General features: G+C 41.7%; 2 long non-coding RNA genes and 1 other non-coding gene across 4 annotated transcripts; 2 read left to right on the forward strand and 1 right to left on the reverse strand.

Annotated features, from left to right (window-relative positions):
* Window positions 1-5,143: 5,143 nt before the first annotated feature.
* On the forward strand, window positions 5,144-9,555 carry LOC137588250 (uncharacterized). 2 transcript variants are annotated; one of them, XR_011034037.1, is made up of 3 exons: window positions 5,144-5,300; window positions 8,766-8,871; window positions 9,417-9,555. It is a non-coding gene; the product is annotated as an uncharacterized lncRNA (long non-coding RNA). The 2 variants fall into 2 exon arrangements; XR_011034038.1 differs by lacking the exon at window positions 5,144-5,300 and adding an exon at window positions 7,902-8,100.
* LOC137588249 (uncharacterized) lies at window positions 9,189-12,173 on the reverse strand. Its single transcript, XR_011034036.1, has 3 exons — window positions 11,219-12,173; window positions 10,434-10,751; window positions 9,189-9,737 (listed from the first exon to the last, which is right to left on the reverse strand). It is a non-coding gene; the product is annotated as an uncharacterized lncRNA (long non-coding RNA).
* Window positions 11,882-11,994, forward strand: LOC137588968 (U5 spliceosomal RNA). Its single transcript, XR_011034118.1, has one exon. It is a non-coding gene; the product is annotated as a U5 spliceosomal RNA (small nuclear RNA).
* Window positions 12,174-13,094: the final 921 nt, after the last annotated feature.

The following is a 13,094-nucleotide window of genomic DNA, read 5'->3' on the forward strand; positions in this document are numbered from 1 at the left end:
AGAGATAGTCCCACCTGGAATGGGAATTAATCCCTAAATACCATAAACTTATTCCTAACACTAAATCTTACCAATTCATAAACCTAACCCTAAACCTATTTCTCACACAAACCCCAGCCCGGAAGACAATATATGATTTTTCTTGGTAAAAATTTAATCAGAAACCTGACAGATCTGCAAATAGTTTGAGTAGAAATATGTCATAAATGAACTACACTGCAAAACATTGACAAGATGCTATAAATGTTTGGACCTTCTTTTTAGTTTTGACCATTAGATTTAACCCACAACTTTAAAGGGGCCCTATTATGAAAATCACACTTTTTCAGGTCTCTACATATACATAGTGGTCCTCCATAACCCAACCAACTCCTAGAATCTGGTAAACAAACACTTCCTGCATCAATAGATATTTGGACTTTTAGGAAGTCATGGCTCTGAACGACTCGATTGCCAGAATAGGCATTGTTGACGTCAGACTTTGCACTCTGCTATTGGACAGAGTATTGGACGATATGGATTGGTGGACACGCCCAAGGGCGTGGCCATCCCCGAGACGGAGCTCTTCGTGTCAGACGTTAGGCAGCAGTCTGTTGACATGGCGTCTGTGACAAGGAAACAAGGTAGTTGCTCAGTTGTTGATTGTACAAATCAACACCAGTGTTTATTTTTCATCCCATCCAATGAAGAACAGAAGAGACCGTGGTTACATTTCATTTTTAATGGCTCTGTGCAGCTACATCGCCTGCACGTTTGTTTGTGTGTGAACCACTTCACTCCAGCCTGTTTTAGCAATGAGGGTCAGTCCAGACGGGGCTTTGCCTGAGACTGATCCTCATTCAAGGATCACTCCCAACCATAGGGACCAAGGACCTGCACCCTGGACCAAGGACCTAGGACCTGCACCCTGGTTACAGGCTAGTCTCACCACATTTATCTTTTTAGCAGTTGTCTGTTAGCATGAGTGATCGAGTGCTATTTGGCTAATTAGGTGGTGCTGCTTTGTTTCGTGTTAGCGTGTGTGTGCGCTCCAACGTGTGTGTGCTGAACCTACAGTACCTACTGTAGGCACAACGTGTGTGTGCTGAACCTACAGTATCTACTGTAGGTACAACGTGTGTGTGCTGAACCTACAGTACCTACTGTAGGTACAACGCACCAGAGTTGGGCTCACATTTTATCATTTTTCTGTTTGTCGGTTAGCATGAATGAAGTCATGCTATGCTAGGCTATGTAGGGAGGTCTCCTTCGTTTTGCGTGTTGCGTGTGTTCGTACGCTCCAACACGTGTGTGCGTGCTGGACCTACAGTATAAAACTAAAACGCACGTAAGTTGGTTCATATTTTCTTATTGTTTGTTAGCCTGAATGAAGTCATGTTATGCTAGGCTATGTAGGGAGGTCTCCTTTGTTTCCAGTTTGCGTGCTGTGTGTGTGTGTGTGTGTGTGTGTGTGTGTGTGTGTGTGTGTGTGTGTGTGTGTGTGTGTGTGTGTGCCTGCACTCCCACACGTGCTGGACCTACAGTATAAAGCTAAAACACACAGTAAGTTGGTCTCATATTTTCTTTTCTATTATCTGTCAGCATAAATAAAGTCAACTTATGCTAGGCTAAGTAGGGAGTTGTGCTTTGTTTCGTATTGTGTGTGCGCGCACGTGTTAGAGTCGATTGTTTGTTGGTCGTCATAGCGACAACTCACACAAGTCTGTCCTTCTTATACAAAATCAGAACATTGGTGTCCTGAAATCAGTGTCCCTCTTCCTTGTGCATCCTTTCAGCCTACAGCTTCAAGGGACGTGTGGGGCCAAACTGACCCAGTGGACACCCATACTGGTGGTACACAGCTGTCCTGCAGGACTCTTCATTCCCACTATTGAAGTAAAGGTATGTACAAGTCATATTCCATACAATGTTTTAATAAAATTGGTTAACTACGCTAATTTTCTGAATATACTGTAGTTGTCTGTAGGTGTTAGTGAATGCACATGTGTTGATAGTAGTTCAGAAAAAAATAAGAGTGTTGTGTATTAGAATTTTCCAGCAAGACAGTAAGTGAAGACTTTAGTATAAAAATTTCTGAGACAGATTCATGTATGTCATATATTGTTTTGGCTCCTTATTTCGTTACGTTTGGTGTACCCCTCTATAAGATCCACTTTCCAAAGGCTTTTGAAGGGACAATGCAGAGTCAAACCTCACGAGACAGAGCCAACATTCTGTTAGTGTTGTAATATTTTAATATTTCAAACAAACCTTGTTTGAAATTCTGTTGGTAATTGTTCGCAACAAAACACAGTAAAAAGTAACCATACAAATAAATAAATCAGTAGCAAGTACCAGGATGTATTTTGAACACAATTTTTCTAAACTGAGAAATGAATCAAACAATATCAATAACAGTAGAGATCTATCTTTGTGTTTTATTGAACAGGTTTTGTAGCTGACATGTTGGACCTCATATGTGACAAAGACTTGGTGGACCCTGTGCCATACACAAATGAGATGTTGTCCATTCCTCTCCCCGAGAATCTGTCTGCCCAGTGTGAGCGTCCGGACAAGGTGGAGGTCATTGCCAGCTACATGACCAGGTTCAACCAAGACTCTGTCTAAATCCAGCGTAGTGGCCTTTGTCTTCAGGACCACACATGCTGGGATGACAACCCGGATTCTGCACCCTAAGTAGCCCCAGCACCAGCCAACAAAGGTGCGATAGGCCAGATGTCTGCACCATCTACAGAAAAAGGACACAAAACTACTTATTTCACAATGTTTTCAATCCTGAGTATTACAACTGTTGTTGATTTCCTGACAGGATGGCCCTGTGGTCTCATTATTGTTATTGGATGTATTGTTTTATGTAAATAAATGCTTGTATATGTCGACATAAATGGATTGTGAATACCAAAAAATGTTCAACATGTCTTTTAATAAGATAAAAATCAAGGTGTCGCAAATACAATATATTAGACTGTTGTACCTATACTGTATATGTCATGTTACTGCATTAATGAAGGAATGCCTAATGAAGCAAAATAAGACAACTAGTTTTTATTACGACATTTTTCAAAGAACGACTTACCGATGTATTTGTCTCAGACATGAAGGGCCATACTCGGCCCTCAGTACGTGACCGGCCGTTTGTAGGGTGTACACGTTTAGGCACACAGTCATGCACGGAACTTCATCAACCTCCTGCAGACGGCTCCTAACCTACAGTGAAAAAACATGGTAAAGGTCATTTGAATTTACAATTGTAAAAGTAGTCGAATACCGTAGAGACATAACTTTGTGGTTTAGCTGTGAGCTTGCTACTTGTGTGTCTCCAAACAGATGTTTTCTGCTTCTGTTGGCTCACATTCAGTGTCCACAGGAACACCTGTACAACAGGTGAAGACACCTCAAAATAGAGTATATAAAAGCATCACTGCAATATGGTTACATCATTTCACCATTAACCTGGTGTGATGGTAGCAGGTGTTAGCTCCGTGTGTCTTGTCACAGAGGACTGCATCAAATATCGTGCAGCTTAGTAACGGGTTAAATCAATGTGATGGAAAAATAAAGTAACTTAGCCGTGAGCAGAAGCTAGCATTAGCCACATGGTAATAACTATCAGAACCACCATCAGACTTTACCGTCACTTATAGAAATACAGCAACATTTTAGCAGTCAACACATCCGTACATATACAAAATACATAAGACATTTGACATTATTACTGTGATGAGAGGCGGGAGTAGAAGCTAAAGTAGCTACCGGACGATGCTAACGTCCTGTGATGCCGTAGGTTACACAACAACACAACACAGAACCAACTAAGTAGCGTTCACACGTACTAACCATTCAGAAACGTCCTGCTGCAGCCGCACAGTCGGTGTTTCTTTAGGAGCCCCCGCTACTGGGTCCCACTCAGGGTCATAAATGTACGCCGACACGATGGGTCCTCCAAACGCCATAATGATAACAAACGTAACGCCGGTCAGTGTCCCGTTAGCCTAACGCTCTACTTCAGAGGGGCGTGGCCCAGGTGAAGGAGGCGTGGGCCAGAGGAGCTCATTAACATACTGCAGCCGGAGGCCTGAAACGAAGCGTTTTGTGAGTAGCTCAGATAAGTTGTTTGAAAAGCTGATATTTAGGACCACAGATCACTTTAGGTCAAAATATTTGGAATACAGTCTAGTTGGACATCTGGCAGCTGAATGACATTAAGTTAAAAATACATAATATGGGACCTTTAACACTTTTATACTAAGAATTAGACTTTGACACTTTAGTTTTCCCACTGTAAAAGCTTATAGCCGATTCCTGTTCTTGGACACAATTTCCTCATCTTTGGAGACCCCCCTCCCCCCCCTCACAGGGCACAGAGGACGCTGGTGTTGCAGGTGATTTGTGAGGAGGGAACAAGTTCGGATAGGAGCTTCTGGGATCTAAACATTTTAACGATCAAACAGAACTATATGGTAAAATGAAACGTGACCAGGGTCGCGCCCGAGGCGAATTTATTTTTCCCAAACCAATCGCCAAGTGATAAGTACCTCAGCCAATCACAGCTGAGTTGTGACGTCATAATTTGAATCGTGAAATGTTTGGTGCGCCTGTTAAATTGTAGTGTTAGCCTCGTCGACATCGACGTTCCTTGATTCAGTCCAACTGATCTTTGTGCACAAAGCCACAGCATCTTCAGCGTCCCAAAGATCTTTGAGCGCTCTCGGCCAATCACAGCTGAGTTATGACGTCGTAATTTTGCAAAGTTTGCGCCCGTAAATCCGCTGTGATAGGCTCCAGCGACCCTGTGCCCACCCCCCTCCCCAAAAGCGGAAACAGCGGTTTAGAGAATGACTGAATAAACTCATGATTAGACATAGAAGATGAATCCAATAATAACACTAATAAAAGTTCATTTAATAGTAATCTTTAATACTTTAAAACAAAACTCCAGACATGGACAAGGAACTAAAAGACTAATATGTAAAGACAAAGACGCTGAATATTAATCTATCAAAGCAGAACAATCATCATAAACAGCTTACACTTCAGAAAATGGAATAGATGCTGGTATCACAATTAATCACAATCGTGGACAACTAAAGGAAAGAGATTCACGCCCTCTCAGAGGCCGGCATCAGAGAACAAGATAGAGTGCGCCTTGGAGTCTCTGTGCGTAATTGCCGCTGAGGCGGTGCGTCTGGTCAGGACTGAAACAAACCTCTCCCGAAGGCTCGTCCCTCCCGGTGTCACGTGACTGCCTGTGTTCTGCGTAAAGGAAAGACCCGACGCTTCAGAAATGTTTCTTAAATCTGGTGAGTGCCGATAAAGCAAAGGGTGAGAAGATGGTTTATTTACTAGATGGTGACATTTTGGTGCGTAAATGGTTCCCTCCCCTCCGCTGATTCGGAGCGGAGTGCTTGTGTGTCAGATAAATCTTCCCTCTGTGCTCCGTTCACATGTGTATCTGAACACCAAGGAATTACCTTTAAATCCAACTTGTTCAATCAGATACCAGCCACTAGGGATTCTGAATTGGCGCCCGATGGGGTTTCGAACCGTTTGCGACAATTGTGCCCAAAACGGTTTCATTACTCGGCGCCCCATTCATTGAGGATGTGGACCCCCTCTATGGCGGGGTGTCTATGTCTACACTGCAACCACACAACGGTCGATGAGCCCAGCTGATTGGACGTCCGGAACACACTTCCGGTGTCACGGGACCCCCCCCCCCAGATGGGACCGGCTCGTTGCATAGAAAACAAGCTCAGAGCTCCGCTAATTGTCTGCTACGTTGAACACTGATTTTAAGTCGCTACTTTTCAAAATAAACCCCAGCACAGTCACTGGGATAGGATTCTATTGTATTTATTGAAAATGATTTTTCATTCAAAAATAAATAATTTCTTTTTGCAGATATTTTAAGAACTAAAGTTTGTTAATTGTTGATGTCTGCCTTTGACATAAGAGCATTGTGGATGATTTATTACAGCCATCTTGTGGTTCTTGACGATTATCGAGCAAATGTAGGTCTTAGATGTCTTAGATGAAACCGGTCCGTGACGCAAAAAAGGTTGTGGGCCACTGGGTTACAGTAGTTCCAACAATGAGCCCAACCCGTACTCGCTACATATCTGAGTCTCACACTGAAACAGAAAGTATCGACTAACAGAATTTTATTAATATTTTATAATATTCAACAGAAGCATAAAAAATTCAAGTTGAATCCATATATAAAAAAAATTAAATCGCCCACAGTCCCGGAGCTCCCGGTGGTGGGAGGAGCTTCTGCAGCTGCAGCAGCTCGTTCCGGTTGGGAAGCTGTGGTAATGGGAATTCCGGCTCTTTTTAGAGAACCGTCTCTTTCGGCTCGGTTCACAAAAAAGAGCCGGCTCTTCCGGCTCTTCAGTTTTTTTTGTTGTTGTTGCTTTAATCAATATATTACCAATAGTATAAAATTATAATGTAAATTCACGCGTCTCCTCCCTCTGCTCAGCGCAGTGAGCGCACTAAGGGCAGACACACAGGTGATAGCACCACACATATTGACCATATACATATATATATATACATATACATATATATTTTGTAACCCGTTACAAAAGCGGAAACAGCGGTTAGGAAGATGATTGAATGAATGAATTCATGCTCCGACTTTGAACAGGAATCAAATTTTTTAAAAAACGAATAATAATACTATTTCATACTTTAAAACAAATAAAACTCCAGACATGGACATAGAACTAAAATACTAATATTTAATTCACTATTACGTGTCATACATGTTTTTCTTCTGTGATGTTGCATCTTTTGATGAAATGTTCATATGATCATTAAAAGACACGTAAACGGTTGGTTCAAATGCAGACGGCCCCTGGATGCTACAGATGTTTTTCGTCGTAGCGCTTTCTCCATTATCTCGTCTGCCGCGTACGACTGTGATGCTGATACAGATACTCAAATACTAGAATTCATTCATTCTTATTACTCTTACTCGAATACATTTCCAAGGTAAAGATTTATACTCTTACTCGAGTTAATTTCTGAGAAGGCTCATGAATACTCCTTACTTTTAGGTTTGCTTGTTTTTTTTGCCCCCACCCCTGTAAAATGCAATTGGCCACACGGAGTGTAGTCAATTTTCCCCACATATTTATGACCACATTGACTATTTGTTGATTTTTCAGTGATTCAGTTGACAAAAGTTAATTTTTCAGTCTCTTAAATCTTTTTTTGGCTCAACATGAAGCATCATTAAATTCCAACCTATAATCATCATTTGAGGTCATTTAAATGTCATTACTACTCTAAATACTAAGGTTTTATTCCCTAAGACTCACCAGAAAGTTACAGGACATAAAAAACAATACATCCACTAAAGTTTTCCATCGCATTGACGTGATGACGCACTGACGTCACTTCCTGGTCATTACAAGTACGGCACGCCCATTTATGCTTGATTATTCCGTTTTATTTCATAAAGTTTCTCTTAAAGGGGCCCTATTATGAAAATCACACTTTTTCCAGGTCTCTACATATACATAGTGGTCCTCCCTAACCCGACCAACTCCTAGAATCTGGTAAACAAACACTTCCTGCATCAATAGATATTTGGACTTTTAGGAAGTCATGGCTCTGAACGACTCCATTGCTAGAATAGGCATTCCTGACGTCACACTTTGCACTCTGCTATTGGACAGAGTATTGGACGATATGGATTGGTGGACATGCTCAGGGGCGTGGACGATATAGATTGGTGGACACGCCCAACGGCGTGGTCATCCCCAAAACGGAGTTCTTCGTGTCGGACAGAGGTGTTGAAATGGCGTCTGTGACAAGGAGACAAGGTAGTGGCTCAGTTGTTGATTGTACAAATCAACACCAGTGTTTATTTTTCATCCCATCCAATGTAGAACAGAAGAGACCGTGGTTACATTTCATTTTTAATGGCTCTGTGCAGCTACATCGCCTGCACGTTTGTTTGTTGGTGGAACCACTTCACTCCAGCCTGTTTTAGCAATGAGGGTCAGTCCAGACGGGGCTTTGCCTGAGACTGATCCTCATTCAAGGATCACTCCCAACCATAGGGACCAAGGACCTGCACCCCGGTTACAGGCTAGTCTCACCACATTTATCTTTTTAGCAGTTGTCTGTTAGCATGAGTGATCGAGTGCTATTTGGCTAATTAGGTGGTGCTGCTTTGTTTCGTGTTAGCGTGTGTGTGCGCTCCAACGTGTGTGTGCTGAACCTACAGTACCTACTGTAGGCACAACGTGTGTGTGCTGAACCTACAGTATCTACTGTAGGTACAACGTGTGTGTGCTAAACCTACAGTACCTACTGTAGGTACAAGCACCAGAGTTGGGCTCACATTTTATCATTTTTCTGTTTGTCGATTAGCATGAATGAAGTCATGCTATGCTAGGCTATGTAGGGAGGTCTCCTTTGTTTGGCGTTTGCGTGTTGTGTGTGTGTGTGTGTGTGTGTGTGTGTGTGTGCCTGCACTCCCACACGTGCCGGACCTACAGTATAAAGCTAAAACACACAGTAAGTTGGTCTCATATTTTCTTTTCTATTATCTGTCAGCATAACTAAAGTCAACTTATGCTAGGCTACGGACGGAGTAGTGCTTTGTTTCGTATTGTGTGTGTGCGCGCACGTGTTAGTCGACTGTTTGTTGGTCGTCATAGCGACAACACACACAGGTCTGTCCTTCTTATACAAAATCAGAACATTGGTGTCCTGAAATCAGTGTCCCTCTTCCTTGTGCATCCTTTCAGCCTACAGCTTCAAGGGACGTGGGGGGCCAAACTGACCCAGTGGACACCCATACTGGTGGTACACAGCTGTCCTGCAGGACTCTTCATTCCCACTATTGAAGTAAAGGTATGTACAAGTCATATTCCATACAATGTTTTAATAAAATTGGTTACACTAATTTTCTAAATATAGTTGTCTACAGGTGTTAGTGAATGCACATGTGTTGATAGTAGTTCAGTAAAAAATAAAGAGTGTTGTGTTTTAGAATTTTCCAGCAAGACAGTAAGTGAAGACTTTAGTATAAAAATTTTTGAGACAGATTCATGTATGTCATATATTGTTTTGGCTCCTTATTTCGTTACGTTTGGTGTACCCCTCTACAAGATCCACTTTTCCAAAGGCTTTTGAAGGGACAATGCGACAATGAGTCAAACCTCACAAGAAAGGGCCAACTTTCTGTTAGTGTTGCAATATTTTAATATTTCAAACAAAAATGTTTTGAAATTCTGTTGGTAATTGTTTGCACCAAAACACAGTGAAAAGTAACCATACAAATAAATAAATTAGTAGCAAGTACCAGGATGTATTTTGAACACAATTTTTCTAAACAAAGAAATGAATCAAAAAATATCAGTAACAGTAAAGATCTATCTTTGTGTTTTATTGAACAGGTTTGTAGCTGACATGTTGGACCTCATATGTGACAAAGACTTGGTGGACCCCGTGACATACACAAATGAGATGTTGTCCATTCCTCTCCCCGAGAATCTGTCTGCCCAGTATGAGTGTCCTGACAAGGAGGAGGTCATTGCCAGCTACATGACCAGGTTCAACCAAGACTCGGTCTAAATCCAGCGTAGTGGCCTTTGTCTTCAGGAAACTCCTGGCGTATGTGAAGGACCACACAGGTTGGAATGATGACCCGGATTCTGCGTCCTAAGTAGCCCCAGCACCAGCCAACAAAGGTGCAATAGGCCAGATGTCTGCACCATCTACAGAAAAAGGACACAAAACTATTTATTTCACAATGTTTTCAATCCTGAGTATTACAACTGTTGTTGATTTCCTGACAGGATGGCTCTGTGTTCTCATTATTATTATAGGATGTATTGTTTTATGTAAATAAATGCTTGTATATGTCAACATAAATGGATTGTGAATAACAAAAAATGTTCAACATGTCTTTTAATAAGATAAAAATAAAGGTATCTCAAATACAATATATTAGATTTTGTTGTACCTATACTGTATATGTCATGTTACTGCATTAATGAATGCCTTTTCCTTTCGGCTTTTCCCTTCAGGGGTCGCCACAGCGAATCAATTTCCTCCATCTAGCCCTGTCCTTTGAATCCTCTTCTCTCACACCAACTACCTTCATGTCTTCCCTCATTACATCCATAAACCTCCTCCTTGGTCTTCCTCTAGGCCTCCTGCCTGGCAGTTCAAAACTCAGCATCCTTCAACCAATATATTCACTATCTCTCCTCTGGACATGTCCAAACCATCTCAGTCTGGCCTCTCTGACTTTATCTCCAAAGCCTCTAACATGTGCTGTCCCTCTGATGTACTCATTCCTGATCTTATCCATCCTGGTCACTCCCAGAGAGAACCTCATAATGAAGGAATGCCTAATGAAGCAAAATAAGACTAGTTTTTATTCCGATATTTTTCAAAGAACGACTTACTGATGTATTGGTCTCAGACATGAAGGGCCACACTCGGCCCTCAGTACGTGACCGGACCTTTGTAGGGTGTACACGTTTAGGCACACAGGCTGGAACCCAGGATGTTGAGTCATGCACGGAACTTCATCAACCTCCTGCAGACGGCTCCTAACCTACAGTCAAAAACATGGTAAAGGTCATTTGAATTTACAATTGTAAAAGTAGCCGAATACCGTAGAGACATAACTTTGTGGTTTAGCTGTGAGCTTGCTACTTGTATCTCCAAACAGCAGTTGTCTTCTGCTTCTGTTGACATACGTTCAGTGTCCACAGGAACACCTGTACAACAGGTGAAGACACCTCAAAATAGAGTATATAAAGGCATCACTGCAATATGGTTACATCATTTCACCATTAACCTGGTGTGATGGTAGCAGGTGTTAGCTCCGTGTGTCTTGTCACAGAGGACTGCCTCAAATATTTAGCAGCTTAGTAACGGGTTAAATCAATGTGATGGAAAAATAAAGTAACTTAGCCGTGAGCAGAAGCTAGCATTAGCCACATGGTAATAACTATCAGAACCACCATCAGACTTTACCGTCACTTATAGAAATACAGCAACTTTTTAGCAGTCAACACATCTGTACATATACAAAACACATAATAAGACATGTGACATTATTACTGTGATGAGAGGCGGGAGTAGAAGCTAAAGTAGCTACCGGACGATGCTAACGTCCTGTGATGCCGTAGGTTACACAACAAAACAACACAGAACCAACTAAGTAACGTTCACACGTACTAACCATTCAGAAACATCCTGCTGCAGCCGCACAGTCGGTGTTTCTTTAGGAGCTTCTGGGTCCGACTCAGGGTCATAAATGTACGCCGACACGATGGGTCCTCCAAACGCCATAATGCTAACAAACGTAACGCCGGTCAGTGTCCCGTTAGCCTAACGCTCTACGTCAGAGGGGCGTGGCCCAGGTGAAAGAGGCGTGGACCAGCGGAGCTCATTAACATACTGCAGCCGGAGGCCTGAAACGAAGCGTTTTGTGAGTAGCTCAGATGAGCGATTTTGAAAAGCTGATATTTAGGACCACAGATCACTTTAGGTCAAAATATTTGGAATACAGTCTAGTTGGACATCTGGCAGCTGAATGAGTTAAAAATAAATAATATGGGACCTTTAAGTAGACCAATAGTTCACATCAGCTAGGAAAACATTCAGAGTTCAGCGTTAGTTCATGCTTCCGGGTAGAAACCAAACCCGAAAACCTTGGTTCCACGTGTACAGTGGGACAACCTGACAATATAAAAACAGGTAAATACAAAAAAAAAATACAGGCAGATTTCGTTTCGACTTAGGTCGTTCGCAATTAAAATAAAAAAGTACGGAAAAAAAAATAATTTTTGAGTCTTTTCACCCGACTTAACGTCTGTTCACCACAAACACTGAATTCTTACGATCACTCTTGTTTCACTTCAGATCGTTTAAATTTTTCGCCTTTTACTAAAGATTTCCGTGGAGTGGAACAGCAAGAGTTTTTTTTTAACAATCACTAAAAAACGAATACTGTATCCAAGGTAGGACGCCTGACGCACTGATGCTGATAAACGTCGTGCTGATAAAGTGATGCACAGAGACAACAACAAACAAAAAGAGGTCGAGAGGAATGCCGGAGCTGCGTAAACGTAGCGGTGCTGCCCCCCTCGGAGGTTGTGGCAAAAAGTGGAACTGCAGGACAATAGTCGGATAAGGCCGAGCGCGTTGTTCGAATCACCGAATGTTCCTAAACCGAATGTTGATAAATTGAGCACTACCTGAATATTTATTTTTTTTAAAAACTTGAAATGGATAACATTTAATTTTTCAGAGCAATGAGGAAGAGCTCATTAGGCTTTTTTTTTTAGGTGGATCCTCGCTGAGATGTAGATCCATCATGTTTGTTCTGCACAGCTTCACTCCTTTCTAATTTGGGAATAGACAAAGTGACGGGCTTCCTTCGTGAAAAGATCCAAGGTTCAATAGATCTTTATCAGAGTTAGAGAGTTAGAGAGATTTCCTCTGGCATCATAAAAAATGAATAAAAATACTGAATGAACCGCTCCAGATTTTTGCCTTTCATGATTAAACCTCATCATCCAGTGATGCACAGAATAATTGTGGCATTTCATAAAATCAGAATTGAACAAAATAAGCACCTGCATGAGTTTATTACCCTCTGATTGATTCATTAGAACAGTAAACAGGTACGCGAGATGGAACAATCTGCATCATGAAGAGAGAAGTGATCACAGCAGTGGTTAATTTGTCAGTAGAATTTACATCTACACCGGGGAAAAAACAGACTGGACCACGTGGTTCTGATCCAGCTATTCATCGTCTTCCAGACTGAAACAAAGAGGAGACATTAGTGAAGGCATCATTTAGAAATCCTCTTAGCTGTCCGTGCAAAATGTGTTTTGTACGCTTTTTTGCTGTATTTTACAAATGACAAGTCGTACGGGCGGAATAGTAGGAAAAGTTTGCTGGCAATATGAGAATGTGCACCATTAACTGTTTTGTTCATTAAATATCCTGTAAAATAGTCAAGACGTGGTCAAAACAGACTCTTCAACATTCACACTTATAGTATTTGTGTTTTAATCTAAGCCTGCATCTTAATCCATCGTTTCCCT

Source organism: Antennarius striatus, chromosome 21 (genome assembly GCF_040054535.1).
Source record: "Antennarius striatus isolate MH-2024 chromosome 21, ASM4005453v1, whole genome shotgun sequence".
Lineage (NCBI taxonomy): Eukaryota > Metazoa > Chordata > Actinopteri > Lophiiformes > Antennariidae > Antennarius > Antennarius striatus.